Source organism: Talpa europaea (assembly GCF_964194135.1).
Source record: "Talpa europaea genome assembly, chromosome: 2".
NCBI classification, from domain to species: Eukaryota; Metazoa; Chordata; class Mammalia; order Eulipotyphla; family Talpidae; genus Talpa; species Talpa europaea.
In genome coordinates, this window is record NC_140068.1 from 56,134,153 (window position 1) to 56,147,876 (window position 13,724).

The 13,724-nt window shown below is 41.3% G+C and overlaps 1 pseudogene across 1 annotated transcript in view; it reads left to right on the forward strand.

The window, feature by feature from the left end:
* The first annotated feature begins 1,252 nt into the window (after nucleotides 1-1,252).
* The window catches only part of LOC311187232 (large ribosomal subunit protein uL18-like), a 75,161-nt pseudogene continuing 62,689 nt past the window's right edge, over nucleotides 1,253-13,724 (forward strand). Inside the window, exons 1-3 of the transcript in view lie at nucleotides 1,253-1,400; nucleotides 6,334-6,863; nucleotides 7,183-7,403. The product of the transcript in view is annotated as a large ribosomal subunit protein uL18-like (transcript). The remainder of the gene's footprint in view (nucleotides 1,401-6,333; nucleotides 6,864-7,182; nucleotides 7,404-13,724) is intronic.

Genomic DNA, 13,724 nt, shown 5'->3' on the forward strand with positions numbered 1-13,724 from the left:
CTACCTCTAATCAAAAAGATCAGAGTAGTCCCTCTTTAGAAAGTTATATGTACATGCATTGTGCATTACAATGGCATGTATTTCAATAAGTTAAACTAATGGAATACGTTTTTGTTGATTTAGATTGCATCCTTATCTCCAGAACCTCAAACAATATTTAACAATATTAAGGCTTCCCTTACACATGTCGAAAGTTTCTGAGAGGGTCTCCCCTGGTGGCGCAGGCAGTTGGGCACAGCACTGTGAAGCTGTCCTCAGCCTCTGCAGCTCCAGTTTGATCCTGGCTGGCCAGTCCGCCGGCGAGGGTCGTCCCACATCGTGCAGCGGACCTCTCCTTTCGCACCCGCTGCTCCCCTCAGCAGTGTATTTCATAAGTCTGCTTGTTCTGTTCCCTGCTCTGTCTCTGGTGAATCCTCTCACCCTCCCACGCATCTGGCCTGTACCCTGGTTCTTGTATAAATAAATAATTTTTTTTAAGATTTATTTATTTATTTATACAAGCACTGGGTACAGTCAGAAGCGTGGGAGGGTGAGAGAATTCACCAGAGCCAGAGCGGGGAGCAGAGCAGGCAGAAGGACCGAAGTACACTGCTGAGGGGAGCAGCGGGCGGCAGGAGAGGTCTGCGCACCATGTGGGACCCTCCTCCAGTGGCCAGGGAACAGCCAGGGATAGAACCGGCGCTGCAGAGGCTGCGGGCAGCTTTGCAACCCAGCGCTCAACCACTGCGCCACCGGGGAGGCCCTAAATAAATAAATCTTTAAAAAAAAAAAAAGAAAAGAAAAGAAAAGAAAGTTACTGAGAAAGGTATGAAAACCATACTGTCTCCCTTTGTGAACTTTTCAGTTCTTGCTAGGAATGGATCTGAAGTCAAATTTCTGTGTTACCACAGCTCAGACTTTTCCATGACTGCGAAAGCTGCCTCCCAGTGTTTGTTGTTGTTGTGTGTTTTTCGTTTTTTGTTTTTTAAGTTTTAGAATTCCACATTTTTCCAATGTAGCTGACATTACTGCTTGAATCTATGTTCATCAAAGGATTTAGAACTAACATATACTTGAAATGAATTCATTCAATTCTAAGACAATGACTACTATGCACTGTGTATTCTCTCTGGATTCCAGATATTTACCCAAATCCTTACTTAATGATCCTCCAATAAACAAAGTGTTAAAACCAAAAAGAGAGATTTCTCTAATGTACTCTGAGTATCAAAGTGATAAGGTGCTGTTAACCTGTTGCAAGTACAGGAGTTGGATGACTAGTGACAGTGTCACCAACCTTGGAAGGACCCCAGGCCTTCCTGTCTTAGAAACAGCTGGTACAACACTAGCTTTTGGCAATGAATTAAGGTTTGTTAGAAGAACACTGTTCAATGAAGCAGAGCTGGAGATGGAAAAAAGTGGTGAATCTTCTCTGGCCATCCCTTCTCAGTTGTCTCCATTGGTCCTTCACCTCTTTCTAATTTCTAAACATTATAGAGTGCTTTAATTTTAGAAACGTATCTGTCCATAATCATCCCATAGTTATTACCATTTGGTTTATGGCTTCAACCATGCCTAGACTTCTTGCTGCATCTCTTGATTTGTATATACAAACCTCTATTTGATGTGTCTATCTGGATAGCTAATAGATAGTTCAAACTTACCATTTCCAGCATCAGGTTTTGATTTTTCCTGCCAAATCTCTTTCCAAATGTTACTTCCATGAGGCAACTTTGTTCTTTTGTTTGTCCAGATGAAAACCATAGAGTCACAATTGACTCCTCTTCTTTGTCACACCCTATGTCAAATCCATCAGCAAATCCCATAATTTTTACCCTCAACATGTATTTAGTATGCACTTCATGTCTGTTGTTACCACCTGGTTCCAAAACCCTGTCACATCTGCCCTGTACTGCATTCACTTTCTCTCTGGTCTTCTGATTTCTAACTTTGACCCCTTAAATGGCATACACAAAAAATGTGACTCCCAATACAATAACCAGAACAATGCATCTAAACACTTATCAGTAGTACCTGCTTCTCCATGGATGGAAATAATAAGGATAAAAGTCCAAACTATACATTGACCATGTCCCACACATGGGGGTCATTGTTCCCCTCAATCTCACTACCACTCTCCTCTATCCTGCTCATATTTTCCTCTCCAGACACATGGGCTTCCTGCTGACCCTGAAACACAGCACTTTCACTCCCAACTCAAGAGCTTTTGGTATGGTTGGTCCCTCTGTTTAGAATATCTTTCCAAAGGATATTCACGTGGCTTTGTTTCTCTATTTTCCTCAATATCTACCTAATATCACATCATGGAAGTGACTTCCCATGAGCACCCTGTATAAAGAAAGCAACCCTCTCCCACCTCTACTTGACTTGCTTTTCTCCATCGAGTCTGGCACGGGCTGACTACCTACACACTTACTTACATGTGCATTGTTTTTCCCAGTGGAGTGAAAACTCGAGATCAAAACTTTGTTTTCTTCATTGCTTATCTCCAAGACCTACAATAGTGTTGTGAAATCAGCTGATTGTGTATGTTGAAAGAACAGTTTATGGAAATAGAGCAGGACTTTGTAGATCTACTTGGTCATCAAACTGATATGAGGAGCTAAAGATATACATAATCTTGAGACCAATCCAAAGTCTAGTACTTCAAATTTTCCTGGGAGAGGAGCCCTAAAATCTGAATTTTATATAGTTCCTAGAAGAATGTGATAATTATTGAGATTAAGAACCATGAAATCTAAAACCTAGTTCTCAGAGCTCCTGGGTAACAATGACTGAGAACCCCTGAAACTCCCTGGGGAGAATTGGAGGGGCTGCAACTCCCAAAGAAGAGTTAGGTCAGAGTGAGATAGGTATGGTTTTATAACTGTTGTTATAACCCTATTTTATCTCCAGGGTTATGCAGAATGGGAAATATGGGTTGCAAAGAAAAGGGAACAATTTAGATTTGACATTACATTTTGCTTAGAAACCTCAGGCTAGCCCCCTTCTGTCTTTCTTAAGAGATACCAGGATTAACCACGGCCAAGAAATGTAGAAATGTTCCCAATTTGTATTTGCACAGAGGTACGAAGGTAAAGGGAAAACTTGGACTTCACATCACTAAAAGCAAAAGCTATGGGCTGTGTTCCATAGGGAACAAAGGTGCAATAGTTATTACTGGGCATGTGATGGACAGAATCCTGGAATGGTAGTCAGGACACCCGGTTCTGGTTCCAGATCTGTCTCTAATTGGATGTGTGAGCTGAAGTACATTATGAAATGGCTGTACGTCTCAAGCCCCTCATCTCTAAACTGGGATCCTTTCTCACTCCAAAGTCCTATTGAGACCATGTGTGATCTCAGTCCTTCAGTAGCAAAAGAAATAAAGCTCTTCTCCCAGAAAATAACAACGATGCTAGATGGGGCAAGAACTGAGGAATAGGAGCTACTTAGAGGCAACTCAAGTCAACTGAGATGGAAGAGAATCTAGGAAAAGAACGCAAAAAAATGCTTTGTTGTCAATCTGCTATGCATTGATTAGGCCAATTGCATTAGGAGAGGACCCACCAAGTCTGATGGTGTCCTTATCTACAGCAGGAAGAGTGAAAACGATGTTCAGTTTGAGAGTGTCTAAAGTACTATAATTATAATGTCAGTTTACTTTAATCCTGAAATATCCATCTCCATACGAACTCAGACTGCACAGAAAACTACTTGCCTTTCTTTTCCCCAAGCAGGCCAGATGAACAGAAGTACATTTTCACAGTGCTCCTCTGGGATGGTAATGTGGACAAATGTATGCAGCAAGGTTCTTTTCAAGTAGATTAAGTGAAGGGGAAAGTTTAACACAGAGACTCAGCAATTCTGTGAGGATCTCGCTTGCAAACAGCCATGAAAAAAATTTGCGTAGGAGGGAATGGGTTGATGCTTGCTGTCTGCTGCGGGGCGTTTCAGAAGCAGCAAAGGAAACAATAAGCCAGACCAAGTGTGCTGCATCTTAACTAGATTCCCTGGGGAACAAACAAGGCACCCGATATTATCTAGGAGCTTGGTGGAAAACGACAAGCACATAACACTCCTTCACAGGTATATAGTGTTTTTCATATTCAAAGCTCTTTAATGCTTCCCTCAGGAACCCTGTGAGATAAGAGTAAGTGATTATATCCTCAGTTTGTGAAAAGGAGAATCAAAGTGGAAGGGTCAAACAATTTGCACAGAAAATAATTGGAGTCAGTGTCCAACCAACATCAGGCCTTGGGGGTTCTTGGTGTTGAAGCTCAAGAAAAATTGTGCCCGGAGCCTGGGTCTTAGAAGCTTCTATCAAAGGAAACAACCTCATAATTAAAGTGATTCACAAAACTCAAGTCATGATATAGAATAATGATGTCAGAGTCATAACCAAAATGGCAAATAAATGGCACTCTACTGAAACTAAATTCCTATAATTTATTTCTGTAGGTATATTGGCATCTGATGGACATCAGCTATGCATTGATAAGAAAGCAGAGATTTGAATCGGGAGAATTCTGCATGCTTGAATTCTTCTCGAAAAAATAGTTGCAGCATTTCAAAAAGAGCTAAAGTTAACTTGAATTAATAAAAGCTTAAATTTAAACCTCCTTTCCTCCATAGATAGCCTTTTTCTTTATTTCTTCCATTCCACTCTTTTTTTCTTTTTTTTAAGATTTTTTTTTTATTTATTTATGCATACAAGTGCCGGGGCACAGGCCAGGGGTGTGGGGGGTGAGAGGTTTCACCAGAGACACATTGGGGAACAGAACAGGCAGATTGACCGAAGTACACTGCTAAGGGGAGCAGTGGGCAAGTCAGGAGAGGTCAGCTGTGCCATGTGGGTAGCTCCCTGGCTGCCAGGGTATCAAACTCGTGCTGCAGAAGCTGCAGACAGCCTCCTAGGTTGCATCTCAACCCCTTGCACCACCAGGGAGTCCCTCCGCTCTTTTTTTCTTAAGTACTGCTGGCCAAAAGATGAATAAATAAATATATATAATACGTAAATTTTATGTATTTATATATATATATTTTTTAAATGTTAAGGCATCTTTAACTCAAAGGTTATAAGAAACTCACAGCATACCTGCCAAGAACTCCTATTTTTAGCTATGATAGGTCCTCATCTACAAAGAGTAAATATTCATTTAGGATTCTTTTTCCCTCAGGTGAGACAAAGAAGAACTGTTCAGGTGAGAACTTTTAATTCACACCTAAAAGCATAAATGGATTGATATATATATCACACAACAGATGGGGATGTGGAGAGTGAGGACTCAGAGGTCAGACTTCATGTGTTCAATCCCTGTTTCATTACCATGGAGTCATATACCTTTAATCAGGTCAGTCTTAATATTCATAGTTATTAAGTGGAGACAATATTTCAAAAGATTATTTCCTTGAATATTATATATGTATAAATAAATTAGCGTAATGGGTGGAAGGTATATATTCAACAAAGGTTCACTTTAGCTCCTTCCTTCTAACAAATTATACAAACTTAGTGACTTAAAACAACACAAATTTACTATCTCGCAGTCTGGTAGGCTAGAAGTCTGCATCACGATGTCATCTGGGATGCGTACCTTTCTGGAGAATGTAGCGAAATCCATTTCTTTGCTTCCATCATTAAAGCCATAACTGTTCCAATGATCTGTGTTCGATTTTCTGTGATCTTTTATGCTCTTATCTCCTTTGACCCTCCTCTGCTTTCCTCTTTCACTTTTATGGATCCTGGTGATTCCATTGGGACCACTTGGATAATCCAGTTTACTTACTCTCCCATCTCAAGTCATCTCCATCTCATAGTCAGGAACTTGGTGGCCTGACCAGTGGCCCTAACCCCAATATCCTTTTCCTAATTGTTGGCAACCATAAATGTTATCTTATATGTCAAAAATCACACTTTGCAGAGGTGATTAAACAAATAATTTAAAATTTTGAAATGGAGTGATTATACTAGATTATTAGGTTACTCTGTAAATGCCATCATAAGTGATCCTATCAAAAACAAGACAGAAATCAATTACACAGAAGAGTATGCAATGTGACCATGGAAATAGAGATTTAGGTCAGGTAGTCATAAGCCAAGGAATTCTAGCAGCTACAAGAAGCTGAAAGGCAATGAACACATACTCCTCTAGAGTTTTTTGGGGAAGCACAAAACTTCCAGCAACTTGGTTTCACCCAACAAAACTGTTTTGAGTTCTGGCCACCAGATTTGTAAGACAGTCAATTTCTGTTGTTTAAAATCACTGAATTTATGGTAACTTATAGCAGCCAAAGAAAACTAATACAGCAACATGAAACCTTAATTCTCCTTTGCCGTAAAATATAACATAGTTCCAGGTTTGGAACCCAAATACAGGATAATAGTTTGTGTAACCAACAGAGATAGCTTTTGTCAGGTAGCTTGTGCCCATATTGAAAGAGATATGATAGTCTGTGCAGCTTATGCTCATGAATTTCCAATATATGGTGTGAATTTTAGCCTGAAAAATTATACTACAGCATATTGTACTGGCCTGCAACTAGCCCTCAGGCTTCTCCGTAGGTTTGACTTGGACACAACTTATAATGCCCACATAGAGGTGACTGTGGATGAGTACAATATAGAAAGCATCAATGTTCAACCAGTTGCCTTCACTTGCTATTTGGATGCTGGATGTGCCAGAACTACTACTGGAAATAAAGCTTTTTGGGGCCCTGAAGGGAGCTGTGGATGGAAGCTTGTCTATTCTTCATGGTACCAAATGATTTTCTGGTCATGATTCTGAAAGCAAGGAATTCAGTATAGAAATATACTGAAAGCACATCATGGGCCAGAATGTTGCTGACTGCTTACACATAATACTTAATAGAAGAAGATGAAGATGCTTCTTTTTTTTTTTTATAGAGGCATGTTTTATTTATTTATTTTATTTGTTTGTTTGTTTTGTTTGTACATGCACTGGGTGCAGTCAGAAGCGCGGGAGGGTGAGAGAATTCACCAGAGCCAGAGCAGGGAGCAGAGCAGGCAGAAGGACTGAAGTAACTGCTGAGGGGAGCAGCGGGCGGCAGGAGAGGTCTGCGCGCCATGTGGGACCCTCCTCCAGTGGCCGGGGAGCAGCGGGGATAGAACCGGCGCCACAGAGGCCGTGGGCAGCTTCACAAACCAGCGCTCAACCGCTGCGCCACCGGGGAGGCCCGAAGATGCTTCTAAGAAACAATTCTCTCAATCTATATTAAACAATGTAACTCCACACATGATGGAGGAGATGATTAAGAAAGCTCATGCTGCTGGAGAGAATACAGTTTATAAGAAGAATACAAAGAAAGAAGTTAAAAAGAAGAAGTGGAACCACCCTAAAATATCTTTTGCCCAGAAGAAAGATCGGGTAGCTCAGAAGAATGAAAGGTTTCTGAGAGCTCAGGCTTGGGATGTTGAGAACAAAAAAACCAAACCATTTTTTTTTAATGGAGATTTTTCAGCACAGACAATACAATTACTTACTGACCAAGAATTAAGAAAAAAAGAAAAAAAAAAACAGCAATCATCTCCTATTCCATAATCATATGGACATCTATGTTGACTCAGCTCATCTGGGCGATTCTTCTGTAGCCTCCCTTGAGCTCACCCAGGTGGCAGCAAGCAGTGCGCAGGGGTTGCACAGCCCCCAATGGGCTCCTCACCTGGCCAGCAGTGAGGCGGCTGCCCATCCTCCTGAAAACTAGCCTAGGATTCTTTCCATGGCACTCTCAGGATGTTTGAGCCCAGGCTCAAAGCTCCTGGTTGTCACTTTTGCCACATTCTGCTGGTCAAAGCAAGTCTCAAGGGCTGTTTGAATTCAATCTAGATGAGAGGAATAAAAAAAGCTAATTTTCAAAGGGGTGGATATAGAATGATGGGAAGCATGTGTGGTCTCTTCTTATCCTCTGCAACAATGGGTTTTGGGAAGATAGTCCAGGATGTGATATTGTGCAGATGTGTGACCTTGGACAAATCTCATAGCCTTCAGTACAACAGCCTTTGAAGAACTATTACATTTCAAATACTATGCTAAAATATGAATTTACTAAGAAAGCCTGAGATAGGCTTCCTCCCACAAAGAGAGTAAAAAACCAAAGCATTTTTTATCTTAAATTATTGGCATGAGGATGGGATTAATAATATATAGGAAATGTCCAGCACAAGGTCTTGTCAATATCTGGTATAAGGTAGGTACTCAATAAAGGAGAATTATTATTTTCATTCCATTGTCACAAGAATGCCCAGATTTCAGTTATGAATGGGTATGGAGGACATGCAATCTATATAGGCTGCTGGTGGGCCTCCCCGGTGGCGCAGCGATTGAGCGCTGGGTTGCGAAGCTGCCCGCGGCCTCTGTGGCGCCGGTTCAATCCCCGGCTGCTCCCCGGCCACCGGAGGAGGGTCCCACATGGCGCGCAGACCTCTCCTGCCGCCCGCTGCTCCCCTCAGCAGTGTGCTTCTGTCCTTCTGCCTGCTCTGCTCCCTGCTCTGGCTCTGGTGAATTCTCTCACCCTCCCGCGCTTCTGACTGTACCCAGTACATGTATAAACAAAACAAACAAACAAATAAATAAATAAATAACATGCCTCTATTAAAATAAATAAACAAATAAATAAATAAATAAATAAATAAATAAAGAATATATATATAGGCTGCTGGAGCTACCATAAAAAAATACCATAGACTGGGTAGCTTAAACAACAGAATTTTATTTTCTGAGATCTCCAAAAATCTAGAAATCTAAGAATAAGGTGCTGGCAAGGTAGGGTTCACCCTGAAGTCTTTTCTTGGGGTCAGTAGGTGACCATCATCTTACGTGACCTCTATGTGCATGTACATAGAGAGAAGGTGTGTCTTCTTATAAGGACACTAATGCCATAACAAGGGTCCCATCCTCTTACCTCATCTAAACCTAGTTTACCTTTCAAAAACCCCCATCTTCTGAGTCATCATATTGGTGATTAGGACTTCAACGTGTGAATTTTGGGGAATAAAGTTATTCAGTATTTTGCACCACCCAAAGCTTGTCATCTTTCAACCCAGAGGATAAAAAACTTGGGTATGTATTCTCTATTGGTCTGGAGGTGATTACATAGCATTGAATCAGAATTATCTTTTAAGTAAACATATATAATTAAACTAAAAGTTTGTGTTCAATCTCAGACTTGCTCTATTAAAACATCATATGCAGAGTGTGCAATTACAAGCACTATAAACACATAATACACTAATTTACTTTTCAACAAGGACAGGTGTTTAAATGCCTTTCACTGTCCAGGGAGTGGCAAAGCCTGGATAATAACTTCAGTCTCAGACACAGCTTATTTTTTTGTTCAAAGGCTTATTGCAAATCCTGGGTGTCAGCACAGGGCTGTATGAAAAGAGGATGGAACTGGGAGGCCGACCCCCTGGCTTAGGGGCCCAGCATTAGCACTAACAAGCTCTGTGACCTAAAGTAAGTGGTTTAACCTCCCATAACCTTAGTCTCTTAGTGCACGAGAAATGGAGGGATTGACTTGGTGCTATTGCACTGTGTGCCATGGTGCTCTGGGATGACATAGGTCTGCAGCAGGGAGAGGAAACGTAGATAACCTGAGAGCATCCCTATCAGCCCATCACTTCTCCCATATCTGAACTTCACCCAAGTCATTTGAAGAAAGAATCCATTGTGGGGAAAAAAATGTATGTGGTTGGAGATAGTGGGCTAGTTCCAAACTTCAATGCACTTAGAAATCAGCTGAGGTTCTTGTTGAAATTCAGACTTTGATTCAATAGTTCTGGGGTGAGGCATATTGAAGAGACTCCTAGAGGCTCCTGCCCCCTGACTGCTATGTGTAGTACTGGACTAGATCACATTATGAATCTCCCAGTCTAAATATTTCATTTACTGAGGAAAAATATTTCTAGTGCAGATGCATGGATATCAAATAGGAGAGGCAGATGATGCTTGTAATTGAGTAATATTCCAACAGATCACGCATTCAAAAAGCTTTTCCTCCTAGAAGAACAGGTCAGAAATTACATTTGGTGGGACAGATACACCTAGGCTGACTGAGGTGAAGTTTGTAGGTGCCTCAACCTTCATGTGGAATTCAAAGCAAATCTCTTGGAGGGTTCAGTGCAATTCTATTACCTTTCCCATTGTTCTTTTCATTTTCTCACTCCTCTGCACTGCCTGTTTCCAGGTGAGATGGGAAATAGAAGGACCAAAATACCAATAATAAGAAAGGATTTTCTTGCAGTATTTGCAGTCCAGCTGGAATTGGGAAGTAACAAAAAATCTCACAAGCAAAGCAAATCTTGAGGCCATCCAATTTGGCAGAGCCCCGAGCGACTGACTAAGAATCTAATGGGGAGGATATCTAAAGTTTCAGGCCTCTGTAGACTCCCATCATTCATTTCAATACCAGAAATGTCCGGTCCCTACAGCTCCGGTTGCCCAACAAGTTAGGTAATTAGCTTGCTATCTGCCCCGTCAGGTAACTAGTCTTAACACTATTATGTTCAGAGGGACAAACCTCCCTGATGAACCATGTTATTAGAGGTTGCAGAGATAATCCAGAGACGAATAGTCTGCAAAGCCACATGAAAACTGCAAAGATGAATTAAATTACATTCCGGAGACTAAAGAATAAATTGGAAATGAGGCAATTTCTTATTCAAGAAGACTTCCTCCCAGTTCTCTCTGAATGTAAACACACAGCTCTCTGCAGAGGATGGGGTCACCCACTGCCTGGGGAAAGCAGCTTGAATTTTATTACCTCGGTGATCCCTGGCAGCATACACACTTCAGGAGGCACAAACCCTGCTCCCCTTTACTTTGTCTCATGTGCTGGTTTCCAGCTTTCATAACATTTTAATTAAATTTGGGCTTGTCTTTCTCTCTCACCTTCCTCTCTGCATCAAAGGAGAGGCTTTTCACATGCCGCCTGGCTGGGGTCCCTGCATTCTTCCATTCCAAAAGCAGACTGCTTTGCCATACAAGGAGAGCGGCAATTAAATCAAAGCAGAGGTAACCTGCAGCTTCTCGGAGAGATAGCTGCACATAACTTCAATGTGACTTATATATAAAGGTAATGAATTCTATAATGCAAATTTATATACAGGTCAAATAAGAAATGGCTTTGCATTTGATAGCATACTGGGTATTAGGTAGTTGTCACACAATAAATAATTCATCTTGCATAGTCACTTGCTATGTAAATGATAGTCTATGTATATTAACGCATTTAGCACTTAGAATAAAATGGACAGCTGGGGCCAAATGAATCTCTCTCAGGACATATTACCATTACAGCTCCCCAGTGAGTTTAACTCTTCACTTCTGAGGATGGTAATGAGGATATTAATTGAGTGGGGCATGGAATTCATTTTGATGAAGTCAGGGTTACACAAAAACAAGTGAATAATTTTAATGCAACTTGATGGCATTGACTTTGGCACAGTTTGGGTTAATAGTAATGACTCACAAATCAATCTGGTTGGAATTCAGGAAAATGACAAAGGTTAGCTATTTCAAGTGGCAAACTCTATTTACATCAGGAGCTGTTTGGCCATATGAACACCACATTAAACCTTCTTTCCATTCGACCAAATCTCTTGATTCTTTTCAAAGCCACTATTTATGTGTCTCCTGCACTCACATCACTATCCATTTGGATCCTAGATCACTGCAAAGATGAAGTCATTTTCTCACTTTGCTTCACAATTAAATCATACAAAAAGGAAGTGCCCCATGATATATAAATGTTCAAATCTTTGTGAAACTCTAATCAAAACAACAAAAAGAAAAATGTTCCTTACTGGTTATATTAGACAATATCCCTCCCATCACATATCTTTTGTGATGAACTGAGGTGTATTATAGAAATTTTTTGACATTGTTCATCAGCAGGGTTAGATGACTAATGGACTGGAGTGGCCCGGTAGAGGCAACATCTGGAGAGAGGATGTAGGAGAAGTGGCAGCCTTGAGAAGATGCTCACTGTATTGGGGCACGGGATATCACACTCAGCAACAGGACCAAAGAAAACGAAGAGGGTTATTTGTAGAACCCTGTATCAGGGACAGTTCATCCAGAGAAGCAAAACCAGTAAAATATATATTAATTTATATAATCAACAAGCAATTGTGAGGACTGACTAGTCAAACCATCAAGTTCATGAAAAGGCAATCAGGAAGGCAAGCTCTCTTGAGCAGGCAGAAGCCCCGTGAACAGGAGCTGAAGCTGTTGTCACATCACAGGTGTCACACGGGAAGAAAGATTCAAGAAGAGTAATTACAGATTCAACAGCTGTTTGTAGTCTCTGACCTCGGAAAGGCCCATAAGCCCTCTTTAAAGGCTTTCTAAGTAAGTAGGTCAGACCTACCAAAGATAATCTCCTTTTTGATTCACTTAAAATAACCGATTCGTGACTGTAACTACATCTACAGAATCCCTTCACAGCAGCACCTAGATTAGTGTTTGATTGAATCACAAGGGGTGTGTATACCACAACATGACCTCTGCCTCCCTCCACCTTGTAGCGCATCCTACTCAAAATCATGCTACTAAGGAGTTCTGGAGACTGTGGGTCAGCCTAGCCAAGTCTAGATATCGAAAAGTCTTCACAGAGCTAACACCAAAACTAGTCTAGTTCCATCCATCCTGAAAATTTGTGGGTTCACCCAGGGAGAATTTGGTGATTACATAAATGAAAGAGTTGTGTTACTAAATGATATAAAACTTCGGAGAAAATAAAGCGTCACAGTGAAGCTCTCCTGCACTTACCTTGCTGAGCACTCTACAAGAATCCTATTCATTCTACTATTAAAGTCACAAGAGCAACGTCATGAGCTACAGTTGCAGAGCTCCAGGACTGCTAGAGCTAGACCCAATGCTAGACCCAGCAAATGATGGTGGCAGCCACAGGACATCGTTTGCTCTGGAAATTGCTCCTCTGTGTGGCTGATGAGAATGGAGTACTCAGCCTTAGTAGCGAGATATAATGGTGAATTCTTTCTTGAGCACATATTAATATCTCTAGGACTTCAAGGAGACACTTGGTAAAGTGGGTACCATAGAAGACAGGACCTATGGAGTTGGAGCCATTAGAATTTGAGTAGTAATGTAAGTGGGGTTGCAGTTGTACTCTCCAGCTACTGACATACAGGTACCGATGTGGCAACTGTATTTCATATTTACATACCAAATGTCTATGGGATATTCTAGGATACTGGGTCACAAGACAGGGTGAGTATTAGGTCTGAAGACCAGTGCTGATGGGCAAGCAGACAAAACGAAGTACTCAGGGGCCTCCCCGGTAGCACAGCAGGTTGAGCACAGCACTGTGAAGCTGTCCACAGCCTCTGCAGCGTGGGTTCAATCCCAGCCGGCCTGCGAGAATCCCACATGACGTGGCAGACCTCTCCTGTCTCGCCCGCTGCTCCCCTCTGCAGTGTATTTCAGTCAGTCTGCTTGTTCTGTTCCCTGCTCTGTCTCTGGTGAATCCTCTCAACCTCCCACACCTCTGACCTGTACCCTAGCTCTTGTATAAAAATAAAAAAAATCTTTAAAAAAAAAAACCCAAAACTAAGCAGTCAGGGTGGAATGAAAATAGAATCAGTATCTCAGGAGAGGTAGGTAGTGAAACAAAACATATGTCAGGAACATGGTAATGTTGTAAAACAAACTCAGAAGTAAATAGGTAAAAATAGAAAAGCCATTCAGCAGTCATAAAGCTGG